Consider the following 24,835-nt stretch of genomic DNA (forward strand, 5'->3'; position numbering starts at 1 on the left):
AATACGTCGGAAAGGCATGTCTGTAAACAATGATAATTAGCCTTTTCAAAAATCATAACACTGATTAAAATCTCGGATTCATTATTTATTCATCACAGAACCTCTTTGCAGACCTGGGAATAGTGATTAAAACCTAAGTGCTTCTCAATTTTGCACAGCTCGAGAGGAGCCTAAAAACGGGTTAAAATGGAAAGGAAAGAGGAAACCAAGCAAACAGAATTCTTCTTTTAAGAACCAATACTTTCTTCTTCCCTTCCTGGCAGGAATACTCTTATTCCCCCAAATTTTGGTATTATGAAAATGTTTCTCATACTAAGTACAAGTGTTAGACTGAATCCAGTTGGTACTAAAATTGCAAACACACTTTCACTCCTAGAAAAGCCAACAGAAAGGAACTTCTTTTAACTCCATAATAGCAGGTTACGGAGTAAATGAACAACTGATGGTCAACTGGCCAATTATGGTATAAATATCCGTTGTTTACAGCGAGGTGTTAAATGAGCCTTTCGAGCACAAAGGATCAGACTGTCTAAGCTACAATTTGTGCTTCATCCCATTATGTCTCCCCGAAAAAGGCCCGTGCCGTTGTAGGTAATGTGCGGCAGAACATATTTCTCTCTGTTGATTTTAGTTTGCTTTAATTCAATACACACTCTTGTTTACTTTTTAAAATTTAAATAAATGTCAGCATTGTATAATTTCTATGTTAACAAAGCAGTGAGCAAAATCCCTTGTATGTTTATAAAATATTATTGTTTAATTCACATAGTTTAGGAATTCCAAATGTTGAGAATAGGAAGGAGGCCAAATACCATCTGTTTATAACTATGATGCATCATCATATGTGTACTTTAAAAAAGAAGAAGAAGGAAAAAAAAAAAAAAAAAAGCTTGGTCAATCATGCCACTGTTCTATCTGTGAGGAATATGGTGAGGATTTAAAATTGCTCTATGCAGTTCTCAGGAAATTTTAGCGTGGTTTAATTCCAAGCAGGGATGTTACAGGAGTTGCTCGTGTCTGTGTTCCTGTCAGAGGAGCTGCAGGAAACACTCACGTGCCCCAACCACTGCAGGCACGAATTCAATCACTTTCTCCCAGCCTCAATATTCCCCACTTCCAGAGACTGAGAAACAAAACCTGAAAGATTTATTTAAACTCCTTATAGATTTAAAGGGGGGGAGGGGGGATGGAGGGGAGAAGGAGGGGTTCATTTGGGTCTTCATTTTCAAGTGCTTCAGACATTCGTGGATTTTTAAGGACAGAAGGAAAGCACGAGGATTTTGTAGCCTGTCTTGCAAAACACAGGCTATAGACTATCATTCAGCTGATTCTGCAAATAGCTTTAAAAAAAAAGCCTAAACAACCCTCTGTCAAATCTTAGTAGTTTTAGGCCCAAGTTAAAATAGGTCCTCGTTAAAAATAATACATTCCATACTCCGGAGTGGTACGTAACGTGCATTTTAAAGAGAAGGTAGTCTGCAGGCTTAAAAACAAAGAGTGTCTCCAAGTTAAGTAGATAAGAAGATTTTTTTTTTTTCCAAACCCGAGTTAATTAGCTAGTACGTCAAGCCTCATAGATGTCTTCCTACCTTTCAAGGGCTGAAGAATCCCCAGTAAATGTACTTAAACTTCCTAGCGAGGGCCAGTGAGATGAATGCAGAGATTAGGGCGAGTATTACCGTGCCTTCTCAGTGCATCCCAGCTGCAGTTCATCCTACTATTGATAATGATGCTTGGAGTTACTGAGGTGGTTTCTGAAACTCACATATGGGGTCCTTTCCCCAAGGATGAGGAATAATAGCGGCACTCAGGTGGTATGGGGAGGGTAAGAGCAGATTTGCTGTTATCTTTGCCTGGTGTGTGGTGACTTTTCGGTTGTGCTGATTTAATAAACGGAGAGGTACATTCAGGACAAGGGCTGTAATTCTCTGGTGCAGATTTTGGGTTGTGTTAACAAACAGGAAAGGGGGGAAAAAAAGCACAGGTGAAAGGCAAAGACTGTCTGGGCTTGCTGGAACCCAGCCCTGGCAGAATGCTGGTGCAGTATGAAATGTTTTGTGGCCAAACTCTCAGCAATTTCTGTAATACCCCAGTTTAGCATACTGTGCACGACACTGAAGTGTCTGGGACTTTGTTTTTTGAACTTCTTCCTTTCTACTGTTACATTTAACTTGCAGCATGTTGAATTACTTAGCTACACCCAGATAGTTACCGTTTCTTTAGCAATACACACTGCACTGGGCTGTTACTGCTGAAAACTGCCCATCAGGGTGGGAGAGCCCTTTCCTGAATGTTTCCCAGTGTTTTAGGTAACCCTCTGAGGCAGTTTATTATCTTGAAAGGCTTTTAATATTTTTAATTAGAAAAAGGAAATGCCTTGCACACCTTTCTTAAGTAATCTTTGTGGAGCTGGCTCCATCAACAGGGATAATTCGCTACCGTGTGCGAGGAGATTAATCTGCTCACACTGACATTACAGGAGTGAAAAACAGGACAAAAGGCACCTTCTGTCACTGCAATTTGGGGGGAAAAAAAGAATCATAAATGTAAAATGTATACAATCCCAGATTGAAAAAAACCCTGGTACCAGCTTCAGAAAACCAGGCATGCATTCCTGCATATTACTTCCTATTTTCCATGGCTATGTGATCCTGGGTCTCCCAAGCTGAGATCGCAATCAGGGGGGGCAGATTGTCCAACTATGATGAGCATACCTGTCCAGGAGGAATTATATGGAACCCTCATGCTCGTCCATCACTTCGCTTTTACACGCTGGAGTAGTTTTATGAGATACACTGATAGAGGCTGTTCCGAAGGTTGCTAAAGACCATGTTCATTGCATGCTTGGTTTCATGCAGCTCCTGGGCACTTGGGGTCGGTGCAGGGAGATGGGTGTTTCAAATCTCACCCAAGCACAGGTATAAATCCTGTATAAAGAGTTGTGGCTGAGGTTATACTTCTGGGACATCAAGGTGGGCAGCCATCGGTGCCTGTTTTGGGGCCGACAGCTGCACACCCTGCACCTGCTGCAAACAAAACGTGCACCGGGCATGAAATACATATTAACTCACAAGGACAATATATTCATTCCCTCATCGTCACACTAACTTCTAATACCCTTCTGGGGTCTGAACACCTTGTGTTCCCCCTGGCAGCGGTAGCCGAGGGCATTGATCATGTCACGAGCTCCCGGGCATTAACATTTAACCATCCTATAATTTGGTTTTTAAGTGAAAGCAGGGAGATTAATAAACTTAATCTAGCATTCACACAGATTTGAGGACAGCTGACCTCTGCCCTCTAGAGACCCAGGCTCATTTAAGAATCTGCATCTGAGAGAGCCCCCACAGTTGCCGTGTTGCAGCGAGTCCTGTCCCCCATGGTCTGTGGCAGATCACCCTTACTGTCTGTGGCAGGAGCAGTGGTGGCAAGGAATTTGCTGCTTTTATTTATGTCTCTCTACTCTAAAAGGGTCAGCGTTAGCAAACACAGCTCCTTCCTGCAAGATAACAGGCTCGAGCAGCTCTCCTGTGGGGCAAGCACAGCAAAAGTAAAATCTTGGTCAAAAAATAGCCAATCTTTCAACTTGGAAGGAAAGAGAAAAAAAATCCAACAACAAAACCAAAACCAAACCAAACGAAAGCAGAAAAAGTAAAAGGAATCTGTAATGCCAGGTCTTTGTTTTGGGCCACAGGTTTGCAAGTTTTGGTGTTACCTTATAAAAATCCCCAATTCAGCAAAGCCTTTCATGTTGGAACATTCAGCCACAGAAACGCTGCCCTGAACTGCAAAGCATTATCATGGATTTCTTTGCACATTTCACATCATGCAATTCTTTGGTTAAAAAAAAAAAAAAAATCTGGATAGGAGTAGTTTGTCAATGCTATTAATAGATATGTTTAATGCAGAAGTGTGCAATGTGATGAACAGCCTTGGCAGGAACCATATCCAGCCTGATTGTATTGTAATACTGTTTGATGCAGCAGTGTGTTTGATCAGTTACAAGTGATGAGTATCATATCACATCAAACAATTTAATACAGTCTCATTGTATGGAATTATGGCTGCTGTCAATCAGCATGTGGCCTATTCCTTACAGATCTGTCTTTGGGAGCTGGAAAACAGTGGTAGCTTCATATGCATTAATAAATAAAGTGCTGCTGAAATTCCATACAGACCTGTTGAGATTTTTGTTTCTCTTTCATGGCCTTTTTATTTTTTTGATTTTATTTTCATGATTATTTTTTCACTCTCTTCTTTTTGAATGCTGCGTGGAGGTGAGTACACCTGGTCAACAGGACCACCAAGGGTGGGGCTGGCGTGCTTTGAAGAATGTTTGGAAAACACCTAACAAAGATATATATATATATATATATGAGAGTTGTGAATTTTGTTTTTCTGTGAATACCAGCCTGAGTATAAATCCACTGAACTTGTTTTCAGCTGAAGCTTCACAGAGTCTCTTTTCTTGGCTTCCTCAGAGGGAGGAGAGGCTATCTATTAAAAATGCATATGTTTTGTCTTACTGCTTGGCGCACCTCACTTGATAACCCCCTACTTTGGTTTGGGGATGGCAGTCTTTGAACTTAAAGTCTCTTCCTTAGGACTGATATATTCAAGGTGCTGGAGGGGAAGCCCATGTCAGATGAAAGATACGTATGTAAATAACAGTGTAGAGGTGGGGTTTAAGGCATCACCCATTTTACTATCAGTTTCAGACATGTGCTGCTCTGATGCTGGCTTGCCTTGCTTCCAGTCCCTAAGACAGGGGATGGTTTTTAATGAAGTCATACTCTGCTGCCTACAAATATGGGGTCATGCTAACACTTGCACGGGAGCGGTGATTCCAGTAATGTTGCTTATTGTGGTCAAAGAGGGCAGAAGATTGCCTTTTTGCATCGTGTGGCTCTGGGGTTTTGGAGCCTGCACAGACGAATTGATTGCATTGCAGTAGGGCCACAGATTCAGAGAATGGAGGTGTCAGGCTGGAAAGCCAAATTTCAGCAGCTGATTAATCAATGTAATGACTGGAAGTTTTTTCACCTTTTGCTACAGTCTCAGCCTGCAGATCTGAATAAGATCAGTACTTGAAAGGGAAACCTCAGAAGAAATTTTTGAAGATGCTCAAGGAAGTGGTTGTTGACTTAATAAATGACACATTTCCTTCTACATCAAAAATTATCCTCGGTGGTAAAACAAGGCCTGTTGAGAGATAGAGACAGGAATAGGGACAGCTGCACTTTAGAGACATTTCTAGATGAGTTTGGGGTGGTGACTGAGTTTGAGCTCACCTCTGGTTTGGGGGAATGCAGCCTGGCTTTCCTTGGCACGGATTTCCCGGCAAAACTGCGCTGATGGATCACAAGAAAGGACTGGGAGCAATCAGGGCTGTGGGGCAGCCGGGAGGAAGCTTAGCATTATGTAACTCCAACAACCTGAACTCAGAGGCATCCATATAAAGCAAATAAATAAAGACCCGGCTTGCTCCTGTAATATCATCCACCTGATAATTCCTGAGCGCTGCTCAGCCAGGTATTTCCTCTGCCTCGTAATCCAAGCAAGATAGACAAGACCCCATATGCTCCATGTAGGAACAGGTTGTGCTGTTACACATACCATTCGGGAATCTTATTATTTTTATGGCTTACAGAATGGCCACAGTTATACCCTGCTCTTGCAGATGAAGCTGACTGATTCAGAGCCAAAGAGCTCCGTGGTGTCTGACAGTCTGGGCCTTAACAGTGCAAGGTAATGTAGAGATAGCAAGTGTAAAATAATATATCTGTATCTTTATAGTAAAATTGTTTTACTTCAGACCTGGCTCATTACGTAGCTATAATGACACTCCAGAATCACACAGCACCTGAAGCAGAGCATGTCCTACCCTGGTTTATCTCATGTCTGGCATTAATTGGCCATGGCTCCGTCTGAGACTGTGATCCAGTCAAATCCTGTAGGCCACGCAGGTCTGGATGGTATTTAGATCAGAAAACTCATCCAAGCAAGAGGAGCATTGGTTTGCCACTAATCCACAGGAGAGCAGTACCTCTACAAGGTTATTTGTAGATTATAAGGCCAAGAAAGGACTATTTGGATCATCTGGTGTCACGTGTGTAACACAAGCCATATGACTTCCCTCAATTAATTCCTGTTTGAACCAGAAAACCTCATCCTCTACCGGTCTAAAAATTGCCACCCATGCAGAAGCCACCACAAAATTTGATATTGTTAGATACAGTGTTTTCGGAGAGGTTTTCTCTCAAACGAGGAGTCAAAAGTGACATATATCTCCTGTGATTATTAGACACTTGTTGCTAGGGCAATGATGTGAGTCACAACACTGAGACTGAGATCCCCAAATACCTTTTACCTGACTTTCCCCCACGGTCCCATGTTCATCTGTAATTCTTCATTTTGCCATTTTCCTGTGGTTTCTTTTGCAAATGGCAATTCTTTGGCAAACACCACAGTGATCTGGTGCACAGAGTGATGGTCTATTGATAATAGTGGTCCCTGCACTAATTTGATGGAATCTACCCAAAGTCACCAGGAATGGTGTTGCTAAAATGATAACCAGACATATAGTTAAAAGATTTTGATTTGATGTGCATTTTAGGGGGTTAAATAAAATGAAGTAAAATTATTACCATTAGTGTAGGTTGTGAAACCAGTGCTGCTTGTTGGGATGAAAGGCACCATATGTGAGATATGTTGATGATTTCTTATATCCAGAAAAATGTTCTTAAAGGAGAGAGGGACAGAGTGATTTGATCTTGCTGTAGGGGCAGCATTTCATGGGTTGGTAGCATGAATTGGGGTTTAAGAGAATGAGGGTGGAACCCATTCCCTCACTATATACCTGAATCAGCTCAGGATTGGCATTGCTGAACTAAAACGTCAGATTTTAATTATAAGGAAAAAAAGCTTTTTTAAAAAATCCTGTAGAACACTGACAATGATCTTTGCAGGCGTTCACCTTGTTTGTACAACACATCTCCCTCTTCCAGCTGCACAGCCTATGGAGTCTGTGAGAGGAGGGTTATTTCTTAAACAGTGAAATATGCTTTCTAGCTAAGGAGATATCCACATCTCCCCCACATCACAATCACAGTGAAAAGCCTCAAAAAGCTGCACAAAATTCAGAGCCTCCTTTCCTTTCTTGGAGGGAGGAAAATTCTTAGTGACTGTTGTGGGGGAGAGTGAGCCATGGGGCAACAGGGCATCTTTCTCCTTCCTCCCAAGGGGTCCAGAGCATCCTGCACCCAAGTGACATGGCTCTGGGGTGCGGTGAGGGACCCCCAGTCATGGTCCCACAGCGACACAGCCATCCCATGCTTGTAGGAGGCTCAGGAGACAGCTTGCTTCGTGCATGTGGAGCACAATCCCTGGTGTATGTGCCACTGATTCCCAACACGACATCTCCAGCGTTGTCGCCGAGAGGAAGATCCTAAAGGACTTTCCCAGTATATGTAATTCCGTGTCTTTTCTACCCCTCTGCCTCCGGTGCAGGACCCCCAACGAGTTAAAAGTGTAAGAGCTGCTCAGAAAGAGGTCAGCTAATAAATGATACCGAAATTCTAGTCCCAGATTTTCTGTTTCCAACATGCTGCGCAAGTAACACTGTGACACTTTGGCAAGATGATGGAGAAAAATCCTGTGCCAGCTGACTGATGAGCACCCATCTTTTTTAATTAATTGGGTTGAAAAATGTCTTGTGTCAGTTTGAATGTAGGGGCTCTTTCAGCTGCGTTTTTCTGGATGCATATATAGATATATCTAAACTGCAGATTTGAGAGCCCAGCGTGAGGCCTCATAAATGATAAAAATATGTATATATTAGAATTATACACACACACACATGCACATATTGGATAAATTGATACTTAAACATATACGTGTGTATATAATGTTCTGTTCTCTGTTCTGAGAGATATTTATAAATAGATTTTATATATATCTGTCTCTATTATGCACAGCTCTATGTGCATGTGTATTGTAAAATCTGTTTGTTTTTTGTTTTTTTTTTTTTTCCTGGTATGCTTTTTAGTTTTTAGCAGAGCAATATATCTGATTTCGCTTTAAATTAAATGAATTTATTTGTCTGCCTTCCCTTAATGGAATCAGTTTTGATATACTCTTTGTTCACGCTGTTACAGGCTTCAGTCTAAGGGCTCTTTGTATTAACTTTTTTAAGTTACATTACAAAGAGGTTTTAAGATTTCCCAACAGGCTTTTATTTAACCAGGGCTTTTGATCTCAAACCTGCTGGGGCCTAGTGAAATCCTTACCAATTCTCCAGTAACTCCTCACTATTGGAATTTGAAAAGACCCACCTGAAGGATTTAACTCGCTGTATGGCTTCAGCCATCCTTTAGATGCTTCTATTCATGCAGACAGCGAGGGGGTCGAGGGCACCCTTTGTGATCCTCCAAGTAGCCTAAGGTGCCCTTTGCATAAGTTGTACTCCTGAGGAAATAAAAATCAGGAGGACACAAACCTATATACCTTATTTCCTGCTATCTTTACTTAAAGGAGGAGCACAGGGGGTCTGCTTAACATCCTTTGCTACCTAAATACCTTTTGGACATGGGAACTCAATAAAGGAACTTTCATTGCATCCATTACCCTACTGCGGTGCATAGCAAATTAGATTTAAAAGGGTACTTTTTCCCTTACAGCTATTTCTATCATTTTCTTTAAAATTTCAATTTAGTGTCTAGTGACAGAATATTCTGTAATGTACATTAGAACTATATAACACCAATTATGCTAACTGTGAACATTATTTCAAAAGAATTAGTTATATTAAGTTATAGATAAACCGTTGGGAAAAAAAAAGGTCAGGTTAGGGGAAAAAAAAAAAAGGAGCTATGTGATAATGTTTTAAAGGAGCAACATGAAGTGAATGCTCTTTTCATTTTTTAATCCTTTCCTTTTGCATAACCCACACTGAAAATTCGGTACTGGCTTGGTCTTGGTTATTTAGGCAGGGGGGTGGCCTGTCACTGTGTTGGTTTACAGCTACAAATCATGGTGTAAAACCTACAGCTGGGTCTTGTGGTTGTGGAGAAACATCCTTTCCTCCATTTTTGGGGAAATGGGATTGCAGAAATCCACAGAAAGTCTTTTGGCAGACACTGATGACCAGTACATAGAAAGAAAAAAAAAAAAAAAAAAAAAAAAAAAAAAAAAAAAAAAAAAAAAAAAAAGAAAAGGGGAAAAAATGCTGGCAGACCAAGCTTGAAAGAATATAATAACTAAGCACATTCTTGTCACAGTTTTGGTTGTCTATTTCTTTCTCATGACTGTAACTGATATGTCTGTTACCTGCATTTTGTGTTAGCCTTCTCAATTTGTTGGTTGTTTCTTTTTTTTTTTATTTTAATTTGATGTTATAATAAAACCACTCCAAAGAATGCAACAGAATCTAAATCCACCTTCTGTTTTCATGACTCTTATTTCCATTTGTCTATTTGCTATTGGTTTGTGGGTTGGAGGGTTTTTGAGTTTCAAGATCTTAGATGTTTGGGCTGCTCTTTTGTGTGCATTTGATCTGGACATGTATTGCATTGGAATTGCTTTTGTGTAGATGAATAAAATAAAAGTTCTCTATTTTAGTCCTTATTTTTTTCCTCCCTTAAAAGTTGTTCAAGACTTTTTGCTGGAACTGCACAAGGTTTGGTTATTTCAATTTTTAGGGATTCCTGGCAAATCATTTGTGTTTGTTTGACGTCCTGTGGGATCAAACTGCCATGAATTTTGAATGATCTAAAAACTGTGTGGTTTACTTCAGCTAAAACTGCCTTCCACTTGAAAACATAAATCAGCTCAGTTGAAATCTAGTCAAGGTTTTTTTTTTTTTTGTTTTAACACTTGGGACTTGCCTCAGCTCCAGCTCGAGCTGGAGCATGGCTGTGCTGGTCCCCTGCATTCAGAGGAAGGGCTGGATGACATTGCCACTAGTCAAGTGCCAAATTGCTGAGCAGAGGACAGTCAGGACTGTCCTTCATGTCTCAGCAAATGCTGGGTCTTTGGGCAGACCCTGCAGTATGCCCTGCTTGGGATTTCAGCTTCTACAGGCTCCCTTGGGGTGGGTTTCACTTTTTTGGAGGTCATCTTAGACAGATACAGAGTTCAGTAACTTCACTAAACCCTCTGGATTCCAAGTGAGTCACAGAATCATTTAGGCTGGAAGAGACCTCCAAGATCATTGAGTCCAACCTCTGGGCCTTTGGTTAGGACTCTTTTAACTTGCAAACACAGCTTTAAGTGGAGCTACAGTAGGAGCTTTCACTTTTTCTCTAGCAATGAAGTGAAATTAGAAGCAGATGTGAACACTGGCATTGTCTCTGGGGGACAGATGATGTTATTTCACCAGCTTGACATCTGTTAAGAGTAGATTAAACCCAAAATGTGCTGGGCTGGCCCTGTTCTCTAGATCCTCTGAAAAGGGATTTGCCACATCAAGTGTATATTTGTGGATTCAAGCCTACCTACAAACCTGGAAGCTTCTGAGCTGGGGCTTCAAAATGGACTTTTTTTTTATGTTCAGGAGATACAAACCACGACTGAAAGGTTTATATCTTTGTGGCACAGATGTGAGACTTTATGAGTCCATCTTTATAGGGAAGGTGGGAAAGAAAGGCAAATTGGGAGGGGAAGAGGGAGCTTGTGACTGGCAAGGCCTGATGATACTTCAGAATGCTTGTCCATGTGTGCCAACAGGAAAACACACCAATCCAAGACCTTTATACTTAAAAACTTCCTGAGAATTTTGCTAGGCAATGTCATCTTTGCCTCCCCCCAAAGATGGGAAGCTTCTCAGGTGTTTATTTTCCCCAGTGCTGTACCCATGGCTCTGTGTCTTGGGGGGGTTATAGAAAACCCTAATTTCCATGTGGATGGCCACGGGTGCCTTTGTGGAGGGAGCAGCACCGGATGCTGCCCGGATGCCTGAATAGCTACCAAGAAACCAAAGCATCCCAAGTTTTATTCTTCTGACTCCCCCTGTGACCTTTGGTAAGTAACTTAACCTGTTGTCCTCAGGATCCCCAGTAAAATGGGAGACCTTAATACTTATCTGGTGGGATAACAGTGCTTAATACTTACCTAATTGGATGACAATACTTACCTACATACCTCACAGGGGTGTTGTGAGGATTAATTAGCTAATGTTTGTAAAGTGCTTTGGAGATGGAAAGCGGTATATAGGAGTGCTAAGCACTATTACTCTGTGTCAGCACCAAGACCTTAAAATGGCTAAGGCTGCAATAAGAGTTTTTATATCTTTTAAAATAAGCCAATTGTTCAAGGCATCCGGATGCTGGGCTTATTTTTAGGCAGAGATTTCTAAGAAAGTTGGGAAACAGAAGGGTATAATTATATGACCTGAAACCTTTTGTTGTTTCTTTTAGCTGCCCAACTAAACAATCTTAGGTGTCGTTTGATGAACTGTAAAAACTGCTTGTTGGAGTTTTAGACATACCAGTGTTTACTCTTGCTGATCAAACACTATTTCTTGAAATAAATATCTTTGCTACAATTTGGACGAGCAAATATATTAAATAAGCCAGAGGAAGTATTTATTCTAGTGTTCTTTCTTTCTGTATTTCTTTCTGCAAGCAGCTTTTTTTATCAGTGTAATTCTGCTCTTGTTCCCATTAGGGTAACTGAAAGATAACACCGCTGCAGTAAATGGAATTACACCAGATACAAAAGCATTATGTGAGAGCAAAATTATATTTATATGTGGTCTGAAATGCAACCTGACACTTGGTTTTAAAGAAAAATCAAACCAACGGTTCCTAGAAATATATATAAATGCAACTTTAACAGAAATTGTCAAGCTCTTTGTTGAATCCTGCTTGTTTCATGGCAACTCCTAAACAGATTTCGCAAAAGGAAGGTCTGGTATAGCATAGACCATATTTTCCCTTTCACAGGAGGAAACTTTGCAAGATTTTTGCCTTTAAATATTTTATTTGGTTCCTAATGTGGGCTCCTGGTCCAAGAAAGCAGCTTTATAGTTATCAAAGCACCCATTTGTATTTTTTTTTTTTTTTTGTGCAAGAGCATTTCTTCAGATCTTTTACTCGCCAGCATTAAAGCGAATTCCCACAAATTCCTAAAATCTGTTAAAATACAGAGCAGAATGCTTACACTGGTATGTTGTATGTTGGCTGTCCCTGCTTATAGAGCCTGTGCATTTTCATCCTGGGTATGCAGAAGAAATCTGATACACTGCTGGGCTAAGCACCAGGATTTGGTTGGCTCTAGGACCAGTTCTTACATTTCTGCATCAGGCAGTTGTAAGGATGGATAACACTTGAAATAAAACCTACCCCAAAGCCTTTCGTGTGGATATCAGGTTATTTGAAAATGTAATAGAGACCATTCGCTGGTAATCAAGGGTGAGTCAAGGAAAATGGCATCAAAGAGCTCAAAGCAGCCAAGAGGAAAACTTGACCCAACCCCGAGCTCGCTGTCGGTGTCCCAGCTGCCCGAAAAACCGAGGAGTCTTTGGGGGAAGCGGGCCAGGAAGTCAGGTGTGGTTGTTGGAAGGGATATCCTCCAGATCAGCTGGCTTTTGGCCCTTCAGCGAGCCCAGCGTGGGCCCGTGGGTGATGGATCCAGCTTTGGACCACAGGAGGAGGATGAAGTGAAGTCTGACTGACACTGTCATGGGCAAGCTCGTCAAGCTAATGCTTATAATATATGCATGTGGATATAATAGCTATCTAGAGCTCTGCAGTTGGCTGTTCCTGAGGAGGAGCTGAGGGGACAAGGGGACTTAGTGTTTGGGGAGAATTATCTGTATCTAGGCAGCAGAATTTGCAGACTTGGAAGCTGGGTAATTTGGTTGAAGTACAGGACTTTGCTAACCCCTTGGTGCCCGTCGTTAACATTTCCCAGAACAGGAACTGTTGCCAAAATGCAGAGGATTGCCATAGTTGGTGCCTGGAGCTAAGTAGGTGAAATGCAGACAGGAAGGGAAAAGGTGGGGAAAGGCGGGGGGATTCAACTGGAGGCTGGGGAACGAAACAATGGAAAAAAAAGTTAAAATCTGAATTTCTGCCTGCTCTCAATGACCTTGGGCAAATCATATAAGCTCAGAATGGGATAAAAGCCCATTTCTACTGCACTGTAGGAATGAATAGAGAGAGTGCAGCATCCAGGTGTTACCCTGATGAAGACAGCCACAGGTATGCAGACCATCTCCCACCATGCAGTGGGACAACACACTATGTCCTGTTATGGAAAAAAAATTTTCCACATTATCTCTGTTCTTGCTGCCTCAGGAGACCTAAAGAAGATGTAGGAGCAGATAGTTTTCTACACCTGGATTTAATCTTTGCTCTCCTGCCTTCCACAAATCAGCTCCATCTGATGATGTAGAGCATATTTCAGCATATTCAGCAGCTTGAGAGAACTCCTTAAAAAAAGAGATGTTCTGGAAGGAAAGCACTGGATCAAAGTCCACCTTTCTGAGCAGACTGTGCTTGCTGCATCAGCAATGGGTGATGTGTAGATCAGCCAGTAACACCTGAAATTGCTTCAGTGAAGTCTAATAGAACTTGCATGCCAAAGATTTTGGTCCTAGTCCAATAGTGTTTAATAAAGAGCAATTTCTATTAAAAAAAAAATTGTGGTCACACAAAGAAGACATTGCTACTGAGCAGGAGAGCTTTGAGGTGAGACGAGGTACCTGGTCACTTAGGCTGCCTCTGGGAACCAAAGAATCACAGAATCATAAAATGGTTTGGGTTGGAAGGGACCTTAAAGATCATCTTGTTCCACTGCCCACAGGCATGTCTGGGCTATGATTCATTCTATATTGAAAAAGCTCAATGGTCACTTCCTCACCTTTGGGCAAGTATTTACTCTCCTCCCTTTGAGCAGCACTGATGTTACATGATGTGTGACCACTCTGGGGACCCAAACTGGCCAAACTCACACCCTGGGAAATGAATCTCCAGATGGTCACTGGAGGTGTCCAGCCCCAGCTTAGAGAAAGGATGCAGGGTGTGGGATGGGGGACTTTAGGAAGGGTAGAGGCAGAGCAGCCTCAGAGGAGTCTAAGACACTAAGAAAACACCCAGTGAAGATATTTTGCTTGCTAGTTTTAATCATTGCTGGTGCTGTAGGTGGTCAGATACAAAGGATAAAAAATATGACAAGAAAGGGCTGTCTTAAATTAAGCATCTGTTTGGAGGTATAGCCTAAATTAAGCAAAGACACCCTGTGCAGGACACTGAAGTCTGTGGCAGACACAAACCCTCTTGTTTTGTGCCTCAGCCTCATCCACATCACTCCAGTGAAAAGTATTTGTGCGCTGCTCAGCGTGTGTAGATTTCTGCAGCCTCTGAATAGGACTGTAGGAAGAATCAAAGTGAAGTGTCCTCTTTAGGTCCTCAAGAAATAGAGCTTTCTGCTGGTTAACCATTACTTTGCATTTTCCCTTCCTTACAAAACGACTGAGGTTAAACATTAAGCGCCTGCAGTGAAGGACACCTGTATTTGCTGGTCCCATTATGCAGCTCTGCTGAAAAGGCTTTACAGCTGTCTAAATTAGCATAATTAAATCCACATCAATTAAAAAACCTCCATCATCTCTTTCCCCTTCAGATGCAGATAGTCGCATTTGTCTAAGGTGCTAAGTGACAAAGGAACTTTTTAACAGTGGAAGCCCGAGCTGAAAGGAAGAGTAATATGGGTTGTATATTGGCCCGAGGTTCACCTTAACACCAGTGGAAGTGATTAGTGGGTGCTGCTCTGCCTAAAGAGGTAAAGCTGCCTTTTGCATGACAATGATGCCAGGACCCAGAGCCAGGCATTAGAGATGTGCATTTTACAACGGGCTTTGGCTTCTATTGCTCCTTTATACCCCATTAATGGGGGGAAACAAAGCCTGGCATGATTTGGCCAATTTCCCCCACCCTACTTTCTTTCCTTTTTTTTTTTTTTTTTTTTTTTTTTTTTTTTTTTTTTTTTTTTTTTTTTTTTTTTTTTTTTTTTTTTTTTTTTTTTTTTTTTTTTTTTTTTTTTTTTTTTTGGTTGTTTTGTTTTAGGGTTTTGTGTTGTTGTGTGTGGGGAAGCCCCAGTGACCCCAGGATAGCAGCAAGGCTGCGCTGTGTGATGCTAGCGAAGAGAATTCCTCCAGATGAAAACTGACATGGGGTTCAGGGGTTAATTTCTGGAACAGGCACATTTGCATACAAATGAAAAATGATGGAATTTCTGTTCTCCTAAATTTTCAATGTCATCAGCATCAAACAGCAGTCAGTGCTCCCTTGCTGTTTGAAGAATATTCATTACTTCAGAAGAAGGGGCACCTTGTTTGGTATTAATCTCCTCTTCAGGTCAATGACTTAATTTGCTAAACTCCATCTGAAGTGCCACTCACTTTTTGATTTCTCTGCTATTCTTTGTTATTTTTCATAACATGTTCTTAATACTTTTTTTATTTGTAAGGGGATACATGTCCCTAGCAAAGGCAAGGGGGAGGAAGGACTGCCTTTATATATTTATTTTCACTCAGGGAACTCAGCACCCGTCTGTATCATTTGTAGCACATTTTGGTGTCTGCTCACCTTAAGATTCATGGGGTTTCTAGCAGAAAGAAAATAACTTCTTGACCCAAATGGGAAAACAAACATTTTTCTCTCAAAACTGATATTTAAATGGACATCTGGTGCCTTGTGCAACAAGGTTACGGGGTGTCATGCCTCTAACAAAAGGTAACAAGCAGCAAAGTAATTAATCCCCCAAAGAAAATCATAATATTCTTTTAGTTCCTGCCTCTGGAAATTCTCATCTGAAACCACAGTGGCTGAGGACATACTCGAGGAAACTTTTGTGCTAGCTCTTATTTCCCCATTGTCCTCTCCGTGTCTGCCAGGGGCCTGAGGAAGGATCCCATTTCCCCCCCATTTTTGCCCTTCATGGTTATAATTCTTCTCCCTGAATAGGATTATTCAGGGGATCTTTAGATCTTCAGAGCTTGGGGGTGTTACTGGGTAATTGGCCCGGGGCTCTCAGATGGCCATTCCCACCCTGTGGCCTGGGTGCTCCTGGCCGAGGGTCCTGGGGTGGGTGTCCCCCCCCAACTGCACCAAAAAACCCCCCCTGTGGGATGGGAACCAGGCAACTCATGTGGAAGGGCTGTAAACAAAGCCTCAAAGCCCTGTAACACTTTGTTTTTATATGTCTAGGCCTTTCTGAACTTCCCGGCCAGACTTATTCCTGATTCTCAAAGATAATGGGTTTTTTTGTTTGTTTGTTTTTTAATTATTAATCAAATCCGATTTTTTTTTTTTGGCATGAGCACTTATGGAAATGAAGCAATTGCACTGTCTGTTCTTCTGTCTGTCGCCCCTACTAACTTTTGGACCTCTTTGCCAATATCTCTCCAGTTTGTTAACAGGCTAGAGAGCTCAAAGGTGTGAAGTGCTTTCTAGTTTTCTTTTTATTTTTTTTCCTTCCATATCTAACTCTGAAACGGCAACATTTACTGTTTGAAATGGTACAGAGAGCTAAGCTTATCTGTTTGGTTTTTTTTTTTTTTTTTTTTTGGTGACTTGCAAAGTGTAAAAGAGGTGATCTGAGGATTAATTCCCCGTGTGTCTCTATGAAGCCTGTTAACAATTAACCAACTTGCTCTGGATGCCTCTAAGTCCAGCTGGGTGAGGTTCAAACAACAAACTATTTGCACATAGTGTATACAAACGATATGCCTGCAATTGCCTCTCACTACCTTCTCTTCATATAACCTTTTCTTAAACTGAGAATTTTTGAGTTTTTTCCGTATTTATAGAGTGTATCACTCGGCAGGGCTGTAGTCCTGAGGAGGACTTTGAGCACTAGAAAAATAAAAATAAACAGGGGCTGGTAGGGGGGGAGTTTTATTCCTACCTGGAGCATTAAGTTAAGAGTGTCTAAGGGCCTTGATCCTCAGCCCCAGCCAAGCTGGATTTAGTGTAGGTCATATTAAGGTGGGGCAAAGGGGGCTTTGTGTCATTTTTAGATCCCCTTATCCCAGGCTGGCGAGCCCTGGCATGATGGGAGGGCGCCCGTGATGGGAGGTTGGGATGGCAGAAGGGCTGGTGTCGTTGGCCCTGCGCCATCCGAAGATCCTCTGCACCGAGGGCAATTCAGGGGTGATGGGATAAGCCAGCTTTGCACAGGCAGCTGCTTTGGGAGCCTGGATGTGCCTTGTTATCCACAGAGAATGTCCTCAGCACAGAAAACTTTCTCTGTGGGAAGGTTTGCATGTGGGAGCGGATCCTGCGCTGACATGCCTGTGGTGAGTGGGGAGATGTTCCCCTCCAGTGCAGTTTGTCGTTGTCGGAAGAACAAATCAAGAAACTGTCAGATAAAGCTGAGAGAATCAGTAAAAATCAGCATCGTCCAAAATTCAGGTCCAAAGAGTTACAACTGTCCAAGTCTTGTGCTGTGAAATCCTCCTACCGGGAAGGCTGGATTCCTTCCGACTCTCTTACGTGACAGAATACAGGCAAAAAAAAGTGACTCTCATGAATGCTTTTGTACTGGAAGGCTCAGGATTCAGGCTGAGGAGCCGAGCCTTAGTCACATCTGTCTATCTTGTTGTATGAATATTGATAATAAAAGTCAGAAAGAGAGACTTGTCATCGTAAGTGCATCAGACACTGGCACTTGCCTGCTCAGAAGGAAGCAGCTCCGCTGCTTCGCTGCTGTCGATGATGTCGGTTTGTTGAAATAATATGTCTCTGCCAGCTGAGAATCTGGCCATAAAATGAGAAAAGTTGAGATTCCCATTGTTGAATTAGTTTGGCCACATTAAAAATACGTCGCTCTAGAAGTGTGTATATGAATATGCTAATGTTTATTTTGCTAAATGTGCTTGCCAGGATGTGCCATGTGGCTGAGTTAGTGTTACTTTAAGAATCCTAATTTTTTGCCTTTTCAGACTTTGGAGCTTTTAAACTTGTAAACACAGCATTTTGTTGGCATAAGTCTCTATGATTTTATGCATACAGCTGACTTTTATCTTCACTTTTTACATCACCTTAATACTGTAAGAGAGAAAGCACTCATCTGTTTATGATAAGTTTATCAGAAATACTCCAAAGTTTTCCATGACTAAGATATTATAGTGTTACAGTGGCTTGCTACAGGGTAATTTCGAGGCAACAAACAGAATATTTCAAAGCCCAGATGTCCTGTTTAGACAAGGGGGTTTATATTGATTAGAATCTGCTTTCACCTAACATCGTGTGGTAAATATCACAAAGACGTAATTAGAAAATTTGGTACAATATTTAGTCCTAGTCCCTGTGTGCCAGAATTGTTTGACTACTGAGAAACTGGAGCTTGTTTGCATCCCAGTGTGTTGTGAAATGCAAACTTCAAAGAAAATATTATATCTCCCAACTCCAGCTCGTGAGAGTCTTGGAAGTATAATACAGAAAGGCTTAACAATCCCTGCTGAGGAAAGGGCAATTTGACACTGAAACTACTGTTAAAGCACCGTTGACACACTGGTGGGCAAAAAGTGCTTATTAGAGGAGTCTGGTTACAGTCTCTGGAGCCAGGGAGAGAAAACACACCCGAGTCATTGTGAAAATTGGCAAGTTGCACCAAATAGATGCGTTTTGTGTATGTGTCTGTGCTCGGGTTTTTTTTTCCCCCCTCCTTAACCACATATATCTCCATGTTTGCTTCGTAGGCTTTCCATAAGATCGGGGCCCTCGCGGTATTCAAATAAAATATTTAGATTTGCAAAACTTCTGGAAGCCAGATTTTAAGGGAAAAAAGAAGTTTTTTGTCAGATTGTCAATGTCTGAATTTCATCACAATCTGTTCAGCTGTTTGTTGCAGGCAGGCGTAAAACATAGTGGGTAAGTGTGTGTTTGTACTTCTTATACATATTGAAAGAGGGCTGCCTAATCCCCTTGATGAGGAAAGCTCTGTAAATTATATACATCTGCAGGCGCTGTGCACGGGTAGTACAGAAGCAAAGAGGCAGATCAGCAATTTGAGGGAGAAAATAGGAGTTTTCTCTCAAACTCAGCTCTCGGGAACCTTGGAGCAGCCCAGCCTCCTGATGATGTCATTTTCTTGTTTGGGTTTTTTTTTGGTTTTTTTTTTGGTTTTTTTTTTAATGACCCGACAGTTTTGCCTTAAAAACTTTGCCTAGGAGGCCCTTCTACACACTTAGGATTCCTGGCAAGAGAAAAAAATATTTGCTGATGACAGCTCTGAATATATTCTCTTTAATTGTCACTTATGTCTCTGTCCCATCCTCTGCACTCTGCTAAAAATAGTAACTCGGGTTGATGGTTTCAACACCATCTAATGTATGTATATTATTGCATACAAAACCTACATAAAAATGTCAAGAATGAGACCTCAGCCAGGAATAAAATTGAAAATCACAAACATGAGACAAGACCCAAATAATGAGGGTGTTGCAGGGAGATATTATACTGATGTCTCTGTGTAAATACATGCGGGCAGAGCTGTAAAGATCCTACCATCTCCCATGCATAGAGGATTCCTAGAATAATATTTGCCTATTTTTTTTTTTTTTTTTTGGTAAATAACTTGTAGGTAGTGTTTATATTTATCCTCAGCCTTCCCCTGCTTCCTTTAATAGCATGATTTGCTAATCATGCTGCAACACTTGTAAGGTAAGTGCAGAACATATTTTCCTGTCCATTTTGCAGAGGATAAATTTGTCCAAATTACACAGCAAGTGTCTGGCAGAAGCGAGACTAGACACCAGGGATAAAATCCCTTTGATTTCACTGAGGCAAGGGTTTTATTCCAGGAGTTTTGTCTCCAGTTCTCCACTCTGTCTACTATGCCCTGAGTATTCTGGGCTTTTGTTGATACTCGATACAAGCCTTGGCTCATAGGGTTAAAGGAAAGTCTGACAGAGAGGCAGCAATAGTAGCATTAACGTGACACTGTAGTTATGGTTTTGTCAGCATTTCCATTATAAACTTCTGTTTGCAGCAATTATAAATCAACCATGAAAAGAAAAAAAAAAAAAGAAAAAAAAAAAAAAAAAAAAAAAAAAAAAAAAAAAAAAGAAAAGAAATCACTGTGAACTAAAACTTGGCATACCAGAGTCCAGGAGGGAATTTTGAGCTTTTGGAAATAATGGCTTCTGATTACCATGGACAGGCATGACATGATGTGCAAATATACACTCCACATTGCACTGGAAAATAGCAGAACAAGTGTCACTGCTTTGCCATGGCCAAGAATGCGAGGAGAGAGGGTCCTTCCGAATCTTGGAAATGGCAGAAATATTTTATTATTCCCAGAGACATCTGATTAATGCCCTTAATGGCTCCTTAATTCTTCCTGTTTACTTTGTATCATCCCACTTCAGGGAAGGACGATGGCTGGCTTTGGGGTTTGCAGTAGATCAGACAGTCAGCTGCTGTTGATCAGCACAGCTCCACTGAAGTCCAGTGAAGTTAGGTTGACTTACACCAGCGGACAGTCTGGCTCCGTATCGTCTTTCCACAGGGAGGCTGCGGCATTTGCTCCCCATTTGGGGCACTAGTTGATGTTTGTTTAACTTTGAAAGTCCGCTCTGCCATACTGATTGAATTCCAGTCGCAGGATAGGCATAAGGTGACTTAAAAGTGTTTTCGCTGAGGGCGTAGTTGGTTACTTTTAAGTTGTATTGTGCTCGTATTTATCGCATCCTATTCCAGGCTTTCTGCTGCCGCGCAGCAAAACGATGGAGCAGGTGGTGCTCGGCCAGTTTATGACCACAAGGCCGGTCCAAGAGGATGTAACTATGGCCTGCCCTGCACCCAAATCATGATTTTGCACGATGAAGCTGAGTCACTGACCATTCTGGGTCAGAGCTCTGGGCTGTCCCGGGGACAAGCTCCCTCCCGCATCATCATCACTCATGAGTCACAGGAAAGGGGAGCCGCTGGCTCCTCGGAACGCTTCCCAGCCCAGCATTCCCCAACCGCCAAGCTGGAACCCGAGTCCTGATTTCTGAGTTCAGCTTGGAAATAATTACAGTGCCGTAGTAGCCTTGGCTTTCGGTGGTGCTGCTAATAGCCGAGCGCTAAATGTGGAGCGGCTCTGCAGAAGTGCCCCAGTGTCAGGTTACGGGGAGCAGACGTCAAAATAAAGGTGCAGTAAACTCAAGGTAAACTCGTTTTAGTTGCGCGCCGGGGGTTGGGTGTAGGAAGGAGAAGCAGCAAAACTCCTTGCTGGGTTTTTTTTTTTTTTTTTTTATAAGATGTGACATTTCAGTGATGTACCAACAGAGGAAATTTTGCTTGCAGAATCCTGTGAGCAAAACACTTCTGAGAATGTATGTATACAATTGTTTAAAAAAACACAGGGTTACTGACACAGATGCCAATTTGGTAGGGCATATGGAACATTTACACTTGCCTTTTTCATTCTTTCTTGCTACAGCTGGTACTGATTTAGTATGTGAAATTTTACTAGCAGGAGTGCTAATCAAGACAGAGATTTCTGTGAGGATTTAGTCATTTATGTGGAGGAAAACTATGGGTATCATTAAAAAGTACAAGATCATCTATGAGAGGAACATTATCATTAGCAACCTAATTTTTAAAGCAAACAGAGGGCAAAAAACTACTGTATCCCTTGAACAGCAGCAGCAGAAAATGATGTTCTTGTAATGTTCAGAGTCTTGTCACCTCTCTCTAAGTTTGGTAGAAAAAAATTTGAAATTCACTTTAAAAAAAAAAGGCAATAGATGATCCAAGTGTTTTTTCAACCAGCGTGATAGTCTGCTCTGCTACATCAAATGGATATGGCTGGGAATGGGATTAAATCCAAAAAGCACATCCAAATCCTGGATCTGTGTTTGAATCTGAGGCCTCCATTCAAACCTAACTCTGTGATGGGGCTGCCTTTTACCATCTCAGCGCTTGAGAAGGGGCCAACCGTATCCCACATTAAAATCCAGAGTTTGTAAAAGTGGCCCTTTTTTTCCAGGAATTGCAATCTGGGCCTGGAATGGAGACATTCAGATATTAAATACCAATTCTAGCCAATCTCTGGTGGGACAAGAAATACTGTATTCCTCGAAGAAGGCCAAGAGAGTATATTACTTATCCAAAGAGGCGATTTTACATTACACACGGCATAAAAAATTATGCTCGGGTTTAACTACCATTTCCTGCCAAGATTATTTCAGTGCAAACAGCAACAGAATAACTGCTGTATGTTAAATATGTTGTACAGGTGGCCCAGTGATATGGGAGACCTGAGCAATAACAGCTGACATCTGAGGCCAGAGGAGCCCGGGTGCGGTGGAGCCGCGTACGGGGTCCCCGTGGAAGGCGGCCAGCTGCCTGTGCTCACGGCATCCCCTTCATGGAGAGATGTGTGAGGGGCTCTGGAGTGGGCTCTGTGCCCTTTTCCTGCTGCTTTCCCAACTAGTTTTGGGACTACGGGGAAAGGCAACGTGAGGAGGATGCCGCGGTGATGCCCTGGGTGATGGTGCTCTGAAAGGCCAAGAGGTTTGCCAGTCAGTATGACCAGGAAATAAATAAATACCTGCCTGCAACTTCACGGGAATTCGTCTCAGCTTCTAAGGGATTGTCTTCGTATTGAGCCTTCTGAATATCCTTGCAAGCTGCTCTGCTTTGGTGTGACAGGCACTCTTTCCTGAGGCAAGATAACACTGAGGAGGGTTCGGAGAATGAAATCCAGGCACCCTCATTTGTTTCTGGAGTGTTAGCATTGTCCCTAGTGCCTCCCTTGCTGGGTAAGGCAGTAAATTTTAGGCAGATTCCCAGATATCACTGGATTCAGTAGCTTTACTAGAGTGCAGATGTGAGGGATCTCCTTTGATCCCTACAGGTAATGGCTCTGTTGTGGTAACTTCATAGTAAATGCTGCAAGGTTGTCTCATGTACTTTGGGATGTACCATGGCTTAAACTTTCAAAGGGGCCCCACTAAGCTAAAATTAAATCCCTTTTTTTCACTCTTACAACCCCAGATTTCAGCAGCTATGACTTAAAGTTTCCTAATGTTATTTTCCAGTATCACATCTAACTTTAACTACTAGTAGAAAAACCAAGGATATTGTAGAGCTTGAAAGCGCTAAATGACTCCTGGATATGACAATGACAATTTTCACTTAAAAAGCTGTTTTCCCAAAATACATATACCACTAAACATGGTATCTCCAGGGGGCAGGGAAATGGCCATCAGGCTAATTAGCTCAAAGCAAGCGAAACCATAGGGGAAAAGGAAAACCAGCATTTATGTTGGCTTGAACATTGCTGCTTGCACTAAAATTGCTTGGATGTCTGTGAAAGCCATGCAGAGATGCTACTGACTTTGTGGGCTGTGGGGGTGGGTCAGCTTCTCATCTAATGGCATTGGGACATCCCAGATCTGATGCTGGCAGCAGTGGAGCTCCCTCCTCCAAAAACCTCAAGCCTTTGACTTGTATTCTTAAAACTGTCCAAACTTCTCCCTAACAGATCAAGGTGAAAGAATCTGATATTGGGTCAGAACAGGAGCATCATAGGACTTGTTTCTGCTTCCCAGGAAGAAAAAGAAGTGAATCATGATGGAGATTTCACTGTTACCATCGGTAAGAACAGTTACATCACCAAAAATGCGCAGTACAGCGATCCGAAGTCTCAGACAGTTTGTGATGTTTAAACATCTTAAGCACTGTTGAGCGTTTTCTCTGCATTTCTTGATATGGCACTGCGGTTTTATTTAAGCAATCCCAAAAATCGTGGCCAGCTGCACCATCTGCCAGAGATGATGCAGGATGGGTGCCTCCAGCATGTCAGCGCTCAGATGTCATTTAAAAGGGAAATGCTTTCTGTACTGGGAAGAGGGCAGAGACAAAGAGCCCGGGCAGGCAGCAGGCTGTGCTAAGTGGAAAGAAGAATTGATACCTTTTCTAAGGCCTGACCCGAACATCTGAGTTCCTTCCCTTGGGGTTTCTCGTCCCCAAATGTTCTTTTTTTTTTTTTTTTTTTTTTTTTTTTTTTTTTTTTTTTTTTTTTTTTTTTTTTTTTTTTTTTTTTTTTTTTTTTCCTCAGCACTTGCAGATCTGGAAAATGCTCGGAGAGATAAAGACTCCTCTGAAGTCGAACAGGTGGCTCGTCCAGGTCATTGAGCGCGATGGTGGCTGTGAAAGCGGAGCGTCCGTCGGGTCCCACCTCGGCGCAAGGCGCGGGGCCGCGCGGCAGGGATGTGCCTGGCATTTAAAGGTCAGTCCCTCGCAGGTCCTCGGAACATTCCCGGCAGCAGGTGACCTCCGTGACTGCTCTCCCATCTCACACATCCGCCTCATACGGGAAGCCAGGCTGCACCTTTATGGAGCTGTTTGCAGAAGAACAAGGCGTGATCACAACTAAGCTGAAGGGTGTCATATTCACTTTACCGCCGACATGAGGACCAGTGGTTGAATATTCGATTACATGTCAGTCACAGCACATTAGGCAATCTTCCAGTCTGCCAGCTTTGCCCTTCCCAGCTCCGAGCTAAGTGTCATCAGGAAAGAAGTAGCATGGTGAAGGAAGGAGGTGACTGGAGCTTCAGTCCCCATCAAAAGTGTCCTTTCCTATCTTTCCAGTGGGTCTATTGGGTCCTCCATACTCTGGAGAGGGTAAGGTTGTTCGTGGCTCCTGAAATGGTGCAGTGCTGCTCAATTTTATCTCTAAATCCAAAGGTATAAATGTGTGCAAAAGCAGCAAATGGCATAGTGAAAAATTAGGGAACTGTCATTCCAACTGCATTACCAGAAATATTCTGCTCTTTCAAATAAAGTGGCTATAAAAACGTGTTGCTCTGACCAAGCATTTTCTGGAC

The 24,835-nt window shown here is 42.1% G+C and overlaps 1 long non-coding RNA gene across 1 annotated transcript; it reads left to right on the top strand.

Annotated features, from left to right (window-relative positions):
- The first annotated feature begins 5,655 nt into the window (after positions 1 to 5,655).
- On the top strand, positions 5,656 to 20,820 carry LOC114060851. Its single transcript, XR_003571981.1, has 4 exons — positions 5,656 to 5,748; positions 14,626 to 14,784; positions 18,707 to 18,878; positions 20,712 to 20,820. It is a non-coding gene; the product is annotated as an uncharacterized LOC114060851 (long non-coding RNA).
- Positions 20,821 to 24,835: the final 4,015 nt, after the last annotated feature.

This window comes from Empidonax traillii, unplaced genomic scaffold, assembly GCF_003031625.1.
Source record: "Empidonax traillii isolate 1590-97213 ecotype Southwest subspecies unplaced genomic scaffold, ASM303162v1 scaffold294:size1087701, whole genome shotgun sequence".
NCBI classification, from domain to species: Eukaryota; Metazoa; Chordata; class Aves; order Passeriformes; family Tyrannidae; genus Empidonax; species Empidonax traillii.